Here is a 13083-nt window from a genome sequence, read left to right as displayed (position 1 = left end):
ATATTGACAGCATGATTCAGTATTTTACGCAATACATAATTGTGTTCAAAAGGAGGATTCTAGAACAGAAATATGTAAATTAATGTAAAGCTGTACATAGATTACCATGCCTTGGTGCACAATGAAATCAATTTACTTCATAAACTCTACATAAATAGGCGTGCCAGCCAGACGAAAGGAAGGTACGACAGATAGTACATCATGGAAACAAGCTAGTTTCAAATATAAAGTCCATTCAAAAAAAGTCCGTTAAAAAACATTGCTTGACATATTCTGCATCACCCAGCAATGAAAACTCTCTCTTCAACATAAACAGGACAGAGGAGTGACCACTCCTGAAGATGGTTGAGGAAAATAGTGTAGGCCAAAGCCTTATCAAATGATGAGAGGTATATGAATTAGGAATTCAATTTGAGTTCCTCAAAGTAGGAATAAATCTTCAAAAGAATGTCTGTACCACAATCTCAGACTCTGCAGAATGTATAGATTCTTTATGCTTGCAGATTCAGATGAGATACAAATGCACAACATAGAACTTACGTCAGTTGTCACACAAAAGCAGACCGAGCATATAAACTGCTAAAAAAAAAAAAATTGGAAATGGCTACAAAGGAACAACAATATATATGTAACATATGTTGACCTACAACAGGTTCTACTTTGTCATACATTGACACATTCCATGGTATTCTGCCAGAGATAGCTGCCATCATATAATTTCATGGTTCATGACTTCAGTACTTAAATAACACCGTAAATTTAGGGGCTGGATCTGATGCAAGGTGTGGTTCAGCCAAAATAGTTTCCCGTCGGATTAAATTTGTGATGCTTGAAGAAGGTATGGAACACAAAGTAATTATATGGTCTGACCACCATGTTGGGCAGAACAATAACTGGAGAATTTGAGCACTTTATTTCCATCTGGTTAACTGCAAGTACTGTGGAGAAACACACAAAAAGTTTTTGTGTTGAAGTCACAGTTTCCTACCTCGTGACAGGAACATTGCAGTGATTGAGAAAAGAATGTGTCATAAGTTATGGCTCCTTTAGAATGGAAACATGTCATATCTTAGGCCTCTGTAGAACCTTCAAAATTGACCGTTGAGGAGATGATGCAGGAATTGAAGGGCATAGGATCTGTTGAGCTGGTTCTCAAAACAGCACCTGCGTAGAAAATTCCTGGTGTTCTCTGTCTGAAGTTATGCAGTAACAATCCTTGAGGCATATGCTTGTTTCATCCACGTGAAAGACATTTTATTTTGAAACATGGTTGTGAACATGAATTAAAAGAAATTCTGTTGTTTTTTGATTTTTGGTTGCTCTACAGTGGTGTACTGAAACTTGTAACAAGAAAAAAAGTGATCTATTGTACATGATGAAGTACATGGAATCAAAGTAAAGGCATTTTATGAAAACATTCAGTGTGCCATCTGTGTGTAATGTGCCAGCTTTGGGTCTCAACTTGATAACACTCATGTTCTATAGCTTTTTTAGGACCAAATTAATCAGTTTAAAATAAATATTAGTTTGTATCTTGCTATAATTTTCCTATTTAAAACTTTGGAATTCTAGGCAACCTTATCATTACAGCAAAATACAGAGTGATCTGCAGTAATGCCATAAATCAGTTGCTATAATTTTTTTTCGTTTTAATAGTTATTTATTTTCTAAAATCTGTCTTTAGTGCAATTTTAAAAAGCACAACCATTTTCAATAGTCTGCCCCTGCAAACAATACAAATCTGCTATTACTTTGTTATTAACAGTTTTTGTCACTTTCATAAAAGTCTGAAATGTGCAAGACAGCATTATTAATGCACATGCTTCATTTTACTATGATTATGTTCATCTATCAAGTGACACTAACTCAGAATATGATTGATTGGTGCCTTCTTCCAGTCACTAGGAAACTTTCATGGCCTCTGAGGTGTTTGGTAAGCTAGTGTTATAGAAGGAACAAGTTCAGTGTAATATGAGCAGTATTGTACAGCCACCTCATATTGTCCAGGTGTGTTTTTTTTTCTATTAAGTGGCTACACAGTAGAAAATTGACAGAAATTGATCATCTCAAAAATCTGTCAGTTTGGTGTTCTTGCCGGTACTGAAAGAAGGAACTCCATTGCAATATCCAATGATGAAATAGGTTTGGAAGAGCAAACTGTATATTTTGGCCATGTGTGTGTTATCTTCAGTTTGTGTGCCAGTAGGGTGCCTGATGGTGATTTCAGTCCAACTGCTGACACTGTTAGGACTCCTTACTGAGAATAACAATCACGATGCGTAATGTTAATGTTACGAAATTGGTCCTATGATGTATTGAGTTTCAGGCTAGTGAACAGATCTGATGTCGGAGTGTACTTCTACAGTCCCATGCATGGGTCAAGGACATCCACCACTGAGTATCTACCCTGTTAAAAGCACCATCTGTCTAGACTAGATTTTGTCAGTCAAGCACCATTTAAAAGTACGAAGTTAGGCATACATTGCAATAGTTAAGGTATACTTAAACAAGATGTGTAAACTGAATTTAAATGCAGTGATAATAAGGAAATATAAACAGTGGCAAAGTTAAATTGAATGGTGTATACTGTCAATGTAAGACACAAAAGTAGAAATAGCCATACTTAAAATCATTATTTTGAATTATATATATTTACATAGCAAGGTTGAATACTTCAGACTGAAGATAATGCAGTTCAGTTATGTGAATAATTAGGGATATTTAACAGATTCCCCAATTACATAAGCTACTTCGAAACCAGAACTAAAATCAAAGTTACAACTATGGGGTAATATAAGTTCATCTTTGATGCTGTGTCACTGATCAAAGTTCAGCACAAAACAGAACTATCACTTGCACAAAGTGAAAGTTCTTCAGTCACAAAAAGATACATCAATTGAATGTAATCAGAAAATGTGAAAATCCTCACGTTTTGCTAAAATCATATCGTCCATGCAATTTCAGAGAACTGAAATGGCACAACTGGTTGGCTGCCCAGAGACTTCAGTTCAACTACTGTCAAAACCTACGCAGACTTAACAGTAACTGTTCACCATCCCAGACTATGTGAGAAACACAAATATATTACCAAAGACTATGAGGCACTGCTTATTTAAAACCTCAAGAAACCATACCATGCTAGTCATCTTCAAACCATCTTACAAAAGTAAATTAAAATAACAATGATTGAAAGTACATAGTTTTTGTTAAAATTAAACAACTTGAAATAATCACCTTCCCATGCTGGTCACTTTAGCAGCTTACTAAACATTCTAAGATAAATATTACATTAAATACCAGTGAAAACATGATAAACTGCCATCATATGTAACTGTTAAAATAACCAAATACAAGGAAATATTTCTATACAAACAAGTGTGTCATATCAGGTGAGATCATAATTTCCTGCTCATTTACATGGCGCTTTAGGTTACTATGTAGCACATACCAAGTTCAAATTACAACCAATTGAACTGGACCCATCTTGGTCACACTGCGTAATAGTTAATTCATCAAAAAAAAAATACCTAAACACAAATTCACTAAGGATGATTGATTCGATTCGATTTGATTTGATTTTTGTAGGAAATCTAAAACAGCTTTGGTCTAATCTGGCACGACCTACACCGAAACAGTTTGTTTTGCAGTATTGCTCCCTGGATATCTAGTAATACCAACCAGTGCCCTTATATAGTGCTAGGAGTTCCTTTACCAGTTCTTTATTAGACCCAATTTCTACACTTGTAGTTGCCCCGAAAATTACCAATACCGTGCAGCAGTTTCTTCTGTCTCATCACAGATGCTACATTTAGGGTCTTCTTCCATTATACTCATTGTATGTAGGTGTTGTTTGAAATTCCCATGGCTGGTCATCAGTCCTACCATATGTTTAATCTCTTTTCTATTGAAGCCCAGAATTAGAGATCTTATTTCAAAACACGGCTATGACAACATTACCTTATCATGTTTTTGGTATAGACCTTGGTCCAGTGTTCTGTGTGCTGTCTTCTAAGCCAGTTCCGTAGTTCTAGTTTGATCAAAGCCTTGGTAATTGCCAGGACACGTTCCAGTCCAATGAATGGAGTCTTTGCCCCCATCCTGGCCAATCTGCCGGCTTGTTTGTTGCCACCAATCACTGAGTGGCCAGGGACCCTCATTAGGTTTACCCTATTGCTTTCCCCTAGCTCCACTAGAGCCCTGTGACATGCTTAGATCTTGGTGCAGGAGCTGCCAATGATTTCCGGGCTGCCTGGTTGTCTAAATAGATGTAGATGCTATGTATAATCTCCTCCAGACACACCCTGATTGTAGTAATTTCAGCTCGAAATACAGAGACCAGTTTTTATAGAGGGATGATGGCCTCCAGTCTTGGCTGAACCACGTACACCCTGGCCTCAAACACCTTGGTCTGATTTCGACTTTTCAGTGAACCAGGCAGTGTCCCCCATATGGTGACAAATTGTTTTTCCCACTGCTCCCTGCTTCCAGTTATTGTATTGTAAGGCTTGTTGAAGCAGTTGGGAATTGTTATATAATAGGCTGGCATTTCCCCAGCCATTCCTATATTTTCCTCACTCACTATTTTAGTGTGAGAGTCTCGATATCCCAATGAGATCCAGTTTTCACCAGTAACCAAGTAACAAAATTGTTGCCAAGAAAGGTGCTAAAATGGTAACTATAAAAACAAGTGAACATAAAAAAATGCACTAAACTGTTGTTTTTTGATGTTGTGTTGATTGTACTAAACTTCATCCAGTGATCATCTTCAAGTGCTAAACAGTGTCAAAACCTTCTGAATACTTCCAGGTGTTGTTCATGTACATGACAAGGCTTGGATGGAGGAGGCCAATATGAAATTGTGGATTAACAATGTTGAAGCAAAGGAAAGTCACTTCGTCGAAGAAGAATTCTCTTCTTGTGCTATATCACATTAGTAGTCATTTGTAATATTTTGTGAAAGAGAAATTGAAGCAGTTAAATACAGAGCTTGCTGTTATTGCAGGATGACTTACTTCACAATTGCAACTTCTTGAAGTCTTGACAAATACACTGCACTGAAGAGCCGTAGAAGCTGGTATATCAGGTAGGGCCTCTTAACAATACCACCACTTGCAAAGTAGGTTAGAAATCGGATCAATAATGTTGTTCCCACAGCATATGTTCGCTTTATCGGGCAACAACAAATTTGACTGTGGATGGTATTGTCAGAATGGAAATAATGAAGTCACTGTAAAAAAGTCATTAATTTTGGCACTTACCTTGAATGGATTCCTATGTAGATTTTGTCGAAGTTATGGCTCATCTTGTTGATTCTAGGGTGACTCCACTTTGACTGCTAGAAGGTCCAGATCTGTATTTTAGCAATATTTGAAGACATAACAAATGCGTTTTTCAGGAAATTGTTAATGATCAAACAATCCCAGATCAGAACAACGGTATGACAGAAATAATTTTTGGCTTGGTGTTCACGATCCACATTTTTATTAAACTAAATGTAAATTCACATATATTTCTTCTTAATTGTCACATCATCAAGAAAACAGTTTTGTATCAATCTTCATTTATTTAATTTCCAATTTAACCAAACACAAGACTTGAATGTTCTTATACAAAGCGAAATAACAACTTCTGCAAAGTGAAACAAAGATTGCTCTGTGCGCATTCACACCGGAACAGTTACAACTAAGTCAAAGATTATGACAGTCTCACAGAAATGAATACACACAAGAACCATATCATTGTAATATATCGATACATCAGAGTACCTTTACATTAATAAAACCAAATGTGAATATTGTCACTAAAAGTCTGTCACTTCGCAGAAAAGTAGTACGATATTACTGCTATCGGGAACTGGGGTTGGAGTGCCGTAATGGTCACGTAAATAATCATTACAGGCCCCAGTGAGCATGCAGAAGTGCTGCAAGACATTGTGGCATGGACTCGGCTAATGTCTGAAGTAGTGCTGGGGGAGAATTGACACCAAGAATCTTGCAGTGCTGACCACAAATCAGAAAGAGTATGAGGGATTGTATATCTTTTCTGAGGAGAATGTCGCGAGACATCCCAGTCATGCTCAGTAATGTTAATGCCAGGGGAATCTGGTGGCCAGCAGAAGTGTTTCTCAGAAGAGTGTTCATGGAGCCACTCTGTAGCAATTCTGGAGGTGTGGGGTGTCACATTCTACTGCTGGAATTGCCCAAGTCTGTCAGATTGCACAATGGACGTGAATGGATGCAGGTGATCAGACATGATACTAACGTATGTGTCACCTGTCAGTCATATCCAAATGTATCAGATGTCCTGTATCACTCCAGCACTGGCCCCACTCCATTACAGAGCCTCCACCACCTTGAACAGTTCCCTGCTGACAGGCAGGGTCCAGAGATTCATGAGGCTGTTTCCGTACCTGTACACATCCATCTGCTCAATAAAATTTGGAATGATACCCATGTGACCAGGCAACATGTTTCCAGTCATCAACAGTACAATGTCACTATTGACAGGCCAAAGTGAGGCGTAATGCTTTGTGTCGTGCAGTCATCAAGGGTGCACGGGTGAGCCTTTGGCTCCAAAAGCCCATTTCAGTGATGTTTTTTTCAATGGTTTGCATGCTGATACTTTCTGATGGCCCAGTATTGAAACATGCAGCAATTTGCACAAGGGTTGCACTCCCATCACACTGAATGATTGTCTTCATTTTTTCTTAGTTTCGTTCATGTAGTATCTTTTTCTGGCGACAGCGATTTCAGAAATTTTATATTTTAACAGATTCCATCTTTACACTCAGAAATGCTGTGTCCCATCACTCATGCTCTGGCTATAACATCACATTCGGACTCGGTTACATCTCAATTGCCTGCCATTGTTGCAGCAGTAGATTAGAGATTAGATTAGATTAGATCTATAGTAACTGATACAACAGCTGTGCCAGACATATGTTGTCTTATATGATCATTGCCGACCATTGTCATATTCTGCATGTCATTATGCATGCATTACATGTCAGTCTTTGAATATGCATGCTTATACCAGTTTTCTGTAGCACTTACGTGTATTTAAAGTCTATGGAAGGGGAATGGACCAAATGCATGATGGATTAAGCCCAACATGAGTTCATGACAAATGGAGTTCTAAAACGATCTACAAAGAAACAAGTGTGTCAGTCAATAAAGCAGTTGTCATCTTGGGTGAGGGAAAATATTGTTAAATCTTTCAAGAAATAATGCTCTTAATGGTAGTGAAGACCATCTTGTAAATAAAGAGAACAGTGATGCTGAGGAAAGAGGAAAGGTCTGATAATGAATTTCAGTGATTTTTAAAGGCTGACTTTGCAACATAATAAAAAAATGATAAAAATTTAATTTTCTTAAAAATTGCTTGAAAATTAAGATTCACCTTACAGTCAGTAAAATATGGTAGTTGTTTTCTTTGAAAGGAGTTTGATTTGATGTGATGAGCTGACATCAAACAATGCACTTAAGGATTGTTGCTGCTGTCCAGAGGGTCATCAGATTGTGTATAGTGCCACTGTTGTTTACTATATGCTCCTTTCATCTCACCATGCGTGTAAACACAGTCCTATTACAGTAGCACCCAAAAATGTTTTATAGAAAGCATTAATTACAACTACATAGACATAACTGTGTAATGGAAAAAACTGCCATTGGGTAATTGAAAAACATGAAATTGTAATCTATTTAGTAAAAGTCTACATGTAGTTTAGACAAGGTTATGTTGCATCAAGAGAGAAGTAATTCTTCTGAATCAAAAGTAATTTGTAGGTCTAAGTGTGTAAAAATAATACTATTTTGAGATCTGAAGAACAAATCAGTATTTGTTGCATACCCATGGGCTTTGATTACAGCTGCACTTCAATTTGGCAGTGAATCCACAAGCTTTTGTAACACGTTAATTCAGAGTTCAGACCATGGATCCAGTAAGATAATAAATTGAACCTTGTTTTAGTAGCTTCTACCATGAACACATCAATTCAGCTCATATCGGAGGCGCCAGTTGAATTTAGATCCAGGCACCGGCTTGGGCACTTAAAAAGTTTGTTTTTGGCCTGGAAAGAATTTTTTAGAAAATAGGTGGAGATGTGTTTCGAATCATGATCTGCTGAAATAGCCAATTATGTGACATGTTGTGTCTCCTACATGGAATCATATTCTTTTTTAAAATGTGACTGTACAGGAAACATCCCCACAACATGACAATTCAACCACCATGCCTAATGATCTACACGTGATCCTCGTTTTTTCCCTTTAGCTTTATTGTTATGCATACAGGGTGAGTAACTATTGCCACCTAGAATAACTCCAAAAGTATGAGAGTAGCTGAAAAGTTTGTGGGACAAATGTTGCATGGTACAACGGGGGCCATAATATGACGTTGGTATTTAGTTGCTAGGTGGGGTCACATCAGAGATATGAAGGTCAACTTTGTTTTTTTAATGGGATGCTATAGTTTGGTACTTACTTTCTGATAGCGGCTATCGAGATGAATCCAATGATGTGCAACAATAAGGTCTTTGAATGTCAACGAAGAGCAAAAGGTGGCATGAACGTCCATTTACAGAAGGTGTTCGAAGTGATGATCATTGGTATCAATGCAGTGCTGCAATCTTCTTGTCATGGATTGACTGGTATTCCTTATCACATCAGCACTTACCGAAGCACATGCTCTTATAATTCTCTCTCATATCTTATGCAAATAGTAAATATTCGCCAAATAGGGCGTATCCATCTAACGTGCCATTGACGTGTAAACACTATTTGATGGTTTTGCAATAGAACACTAATAGGAACAGTAAGACTACAATCGTTGAATCAAGTGAATGTGAATGATGTATTCCTTTGAAGAACAGGTTGATAAGCTTCTCATTTACGGAGAATGCCAATGAAATTCAGTGAGAGCTGGTACTGTTGCACTGTGGTTAAAGATCCTTGTGCTACTTTGCATCAAATCACAAGAGAATCTGGCATGAGCCAGAGTAGTGTTGTTCATGTTCTGCATCACCATAAATACCACCCTTACCATATCAATCTCCACCAAGAATTAACTTGTATGGATTGTATGCATCGCATTAAATTCTGCTGGTGGCTCAACTTCAGATTCAGAGGGATGACACATTTATTAATTTAATTTTATTTACTGACAAGACTACATTCATGGACCATGGAAACGTTAAATTGCATAACATTCATTACTGTGCAACTGAAAATCCATGTTGGTTGCTCCAAGGTGCACACTAGGTCAGTGATGGTGTAGTGTGGGATTCTGGAGGACAGAATTATAGGCCCCTATGTCATAGAAGGCAGTCTTAATAGTAGGAAGTACACCACATTCCTGCAAGAAACAGTAGGTCTGTTATTGGACTAAAAACCTGTAGGAACAAGGAGCAGAATGTGGTATTAACATGATGGGTGTCCGGCACATTTTTCGCTGATGGTTAGAAATGAGTTGCAGAGAAAATTCCCAAATCGTAGGACTTGACACAGAGGTGATGTGTCGTCACCGCTTGACACCTGTGGATTGTTATTGTTTTTGTTATTATTATTATTACTATTATTTCCTTCACTTTCTCAGACGTTAAGTCCGGTTAAAAATGGAGTGACGCGGACCTTGATCAAGCGTCACTTCCTTTTAACTGTACGGTATATGTTATATTGCATTTAGGAACTTTCGGGTAATTGAACATGTATCAATAATTACGGATTTCTGTAGTTGTATATATATGTTTGGATGTAGCTGTATTGCATTGATGTACTGGTGGATATTGTGTGGTATGACTCCTGTAGTTGATAGTATAATTGGTATGATGTCAACTTTATCCTGATGCCACATGTCTTTGACTTCCTCAGCCAGTTGGATGTATTTTTCAATTTTTTCTCCTGTTTTCTTTTGTATATTTGTTGTATTGGGTATGGATATTTTGATTAGTTGTGTTAATTTCTTCTTTTTATTGGTGAGTATGATGTCAGGTTTATGTGGTGTTGTTTTATCTGTTATAATGGTTCTGTTCAAGTATAATTTGTATTCATCATTCTCCAGTACATTTTGTGGTGCATACTTGTATGTAGGAATGTGTTGTTTTAAAAGTTTATGTTGTAAGGCAAGCTGCTGATGTATTATATTTGCTACATTGTCATGTCTTCTGGGGTATTCTGTATTTGCTAGTATTGTACATCCGCTTGTGATGTGATCTACTGTTTCTATTTGTTGCTTGCAAAGTCTGCATTTATCTGTTGTGGTATTGGGATCTTTAATAATATGCTTGCTGTAATACCTGGTGTTTATTGTTTGATCCTGTATTGCAATCATGAATCCTTCTGTCTCACTGTATATATTGCCTTTTCTTAGCCATGTGTTGGATGCGTCTTGATCGATGTGTGGCTGTGTTAGATGATATGGGTACCTGCCATGAAGTGTTTTCTTTTTCCAATTTACTTTCTTCGCATCTGTTGATGTTATGTGATCTAAAGGGTTGTAGAAGTGGTTATGAAATTGCAGTGGTGTAGCCGATGTATTTATATGAGTGACTGCTTTGTGTATTTTGCTAGTTTCTGCTCGTTCTAGAAAGAATTTTCTTAAATTGTCTACCTGTCCATAATGTAGGTTCTTTATGTCGATAAATCCCCTTTCTCCTTCCTTTCTGCTTAATGTGAATCTTTCTGTTGCTGAATGTATGTGATGTATTCTATATTTGTGGCATTGTGATCGTGTAAGTGTATTGAGTGCTTCTAGGTCTGTGTTACTCCATTTCACTACTCCAAATGAGTATAGCATAAGTATTTATAGCTTTTGTCTTGTTTCTTGCTGTCAATTCTGTTTTCAGTATTTTTGTTAGTCTTTGTCTATATTTTTCTTTTAGTTCTTCTTTAATATTTATATTATCTATTCCTATTTTTTGCCTGTATCCTAGATATTTATAGGCATCTGTTTTTTCCATCGCTTCTATGCAGTCGCTGTGGTTATCCAATATGTAATCTTCTTGTTTAGTGTGTTTTACCTTGACTATTCTATTTTTCTTACATTTGTCTGTTCCAAAAGCCATACTTATATCATTGCTGAATACTTCTGTTATCTTTAGTAATTGGTTGAGTTGTTGATTTGTTGCTGCCAGTAGTTTTAGATCATCCATTTATAGCAAATGTGTGATGTTGTGTGGGTATGTTCCAGTGATATTGTGTCCATAATTTGTATTATTTAGCATGTTGGATAGTGGGTTCAGAGCAAGGCAGAACCAGAAAGGACTTAATGAGTCTCCTTGGTATATTCCGCGCTTAATCTGTATTGGCTGTGATGTGATATTATTTGAATTTGTTTGGATATTAAGTATGGTTTTCCAATTTTTCGTTGCTATGTTTAGGAACTGTATCAATTTAGGATCTACTTTGTATATTTCCAATATTTGTAGTAACCATGAGTGGGGTACACTATCAAAAGCTTTTTGGTAATCAATGTATGCGTAGTGTAGCGACCTTCGTTTAGTTTTAGCTTGATATGTCACCTCTGCATCTATTATCAGTTGCTCTATACATCCTCGTGCTCCTTTGCAACAGCCTTGTTGTTCTTCATTTATAATTTTGTTTTGTGTTGTATGTGTCATTAATTTCTGTTTAATGACGGAAGTTAATATTTTGTATATTGTTGGTAGACATGTTATGGGGCGATATTTAGCTGGGTTTGCTGTGTCTGCTTGATCTTTAGGTTTCAGATAAGTTATTCCTTGTGTAAGTGTATCAGGGAATGTGTATGGGTCTGCAATGTAACTGTTAAATAATTTAGTTAGATGTGAATGTGTTAAGGTGAACTTCTTTAACCAGAAATTTGCTATTTTATCATTTCCAGGGGCTTTCCAATTGTGAGTAGAATTAATTGCTTGGGTGACTTCATGTTGCAAAATTATCACTTCAGGCATTTGTGGTATCATCTTGTATGTGTCTGTTTCTGCTTGTATCCACTGTGCATGCCTGTTATGTTGTACCGGGTTTGACCATATGTTGCTCCAGAAGTGTTCCATCTCTGTTATGTTTGGTGGATTGTCTATTTTAATGTGTGTGTTATCTATTGTCTGGTAAAATTTCTTTTGGTTTATGTTGAATGTTTGGTTTTGTTTCCTTCCATTTTCACTTTTTTTGTATCTTCTGAGTTGTTTGGCGAATGCTTGTAATTTCTGCTTCTTTTCGTCTAATTGCTCTATCGCTTCTTGTTGTGAGATTTTACCTAACCCTTTTGTTTTTTTTTTCCGAGATTTCATTTCTTATAAATTGTGTTAGCTGTCCGATGGCTTTTCTCAGTTTTTCTATTTTGATCTGTAACCTGTGTTGCCATGCTGGTTTTGTGGGTTTCTTCTGTGTTGGTTGGTTCTGATCTCTGCCTAGTGTGTATATTTAGTGTAGTGAATGCTCCTATATAAACCAGTAGTTGTAACTCTTCCATAGTTGTGTTTTCATTTATTTTGTTGTGTATGATTGTGTTGGTACTTTTTATTGTTGTTTCGACTTGTGGGTTATTTGGTGGTCTATGCAAGAATGGTCTAATGTCTGTATTTGTGTCTTTGTATTCTATATATGTTAGCTGAAATTTTTCTTCTATATCTAACATCTGTGTCACTTCGTGTTCTATTTGTGCTTGTTCTGGTGGCTGTCTTAAGATTTCGTTTTCCTCTGATTGTTTAATTGGTGCATGTTGTTCTTTGTTTGTTTGCTTTGGGATGTTTGAGTCCATTACTGTATTTTCTTCTTCTTCTGATTGCACAATATTTTGTTTCAGTATTTGTTGTACTTGTTGTTTGATGTTTTTTAATTCTGACTGGGGTATCCTGTTATTTTTGATTATTACACGGATCTGATCAGCTAGTCGTTGTTCTGTTAAAAATTTTAATTCTGGGTATCTGGTAATAAATGTTGTGTATTCTTGTGATCTGTATCCAGTTGTGTTGGTTCCTAGGTTTGTTGCTTGGTAATAACAGAACATGAGGTGTCGATTAACTTCATCTGACCATCTCGTCCTCTGTCTTTGTTTTCCTTCTAGGGTGGTTGCAGGAAGCATATCCTGCGAAACATCTCTATTTGG

The 13083-nt window shown here is 36.8% G+C and overlaps 1 protein-coding gene across 2 annotated transcripts in view; it reads left to right on the top strand.

The window, feature by feature from the left end:
* LOC124720148 (zinc finger protein 729-like) overlaps positions 1 to 13083 on the top strand; it is a 99412-nt gene that overhangs the window by 58849 nt on the left and 27480 nt on the right. The window contains exon 2 of one of the 2 annotated variants that reach the window (XM_047245455.1): positions 5003 to 5083. The exons of the other annotated variant lie outside the window; for it this stretch is intronic. The gene's annotated coding sequence lies outside the window, so the exon portion shown is untranslated. The remainder of the gene's footprint in view (positions 1 to 5002; positions 5084 to 13083) is intronic. 2 annotated transcript variants of the gene reach the window in all.

This window comes from Schistocerca piceifrons, chromosome 11, assembly GCF_021461385.2.
Source record: "Schistocerca piceifrons isolate TAMUIC-IGC-003096 chromosome 11, iqSchPice1.1, whole genome shotgun sequence".
NCBI classification, from domain to species: domain Eukaryota; kingdom Metazoa; phylum Arthropoda; class Insecta; order Orthoptera; family Acrididae; genus Schistocerca; species Schistocerca piceifrons.
This window is presented reverse-complemented; position numbering and strand designations above follow the sequence as displayed.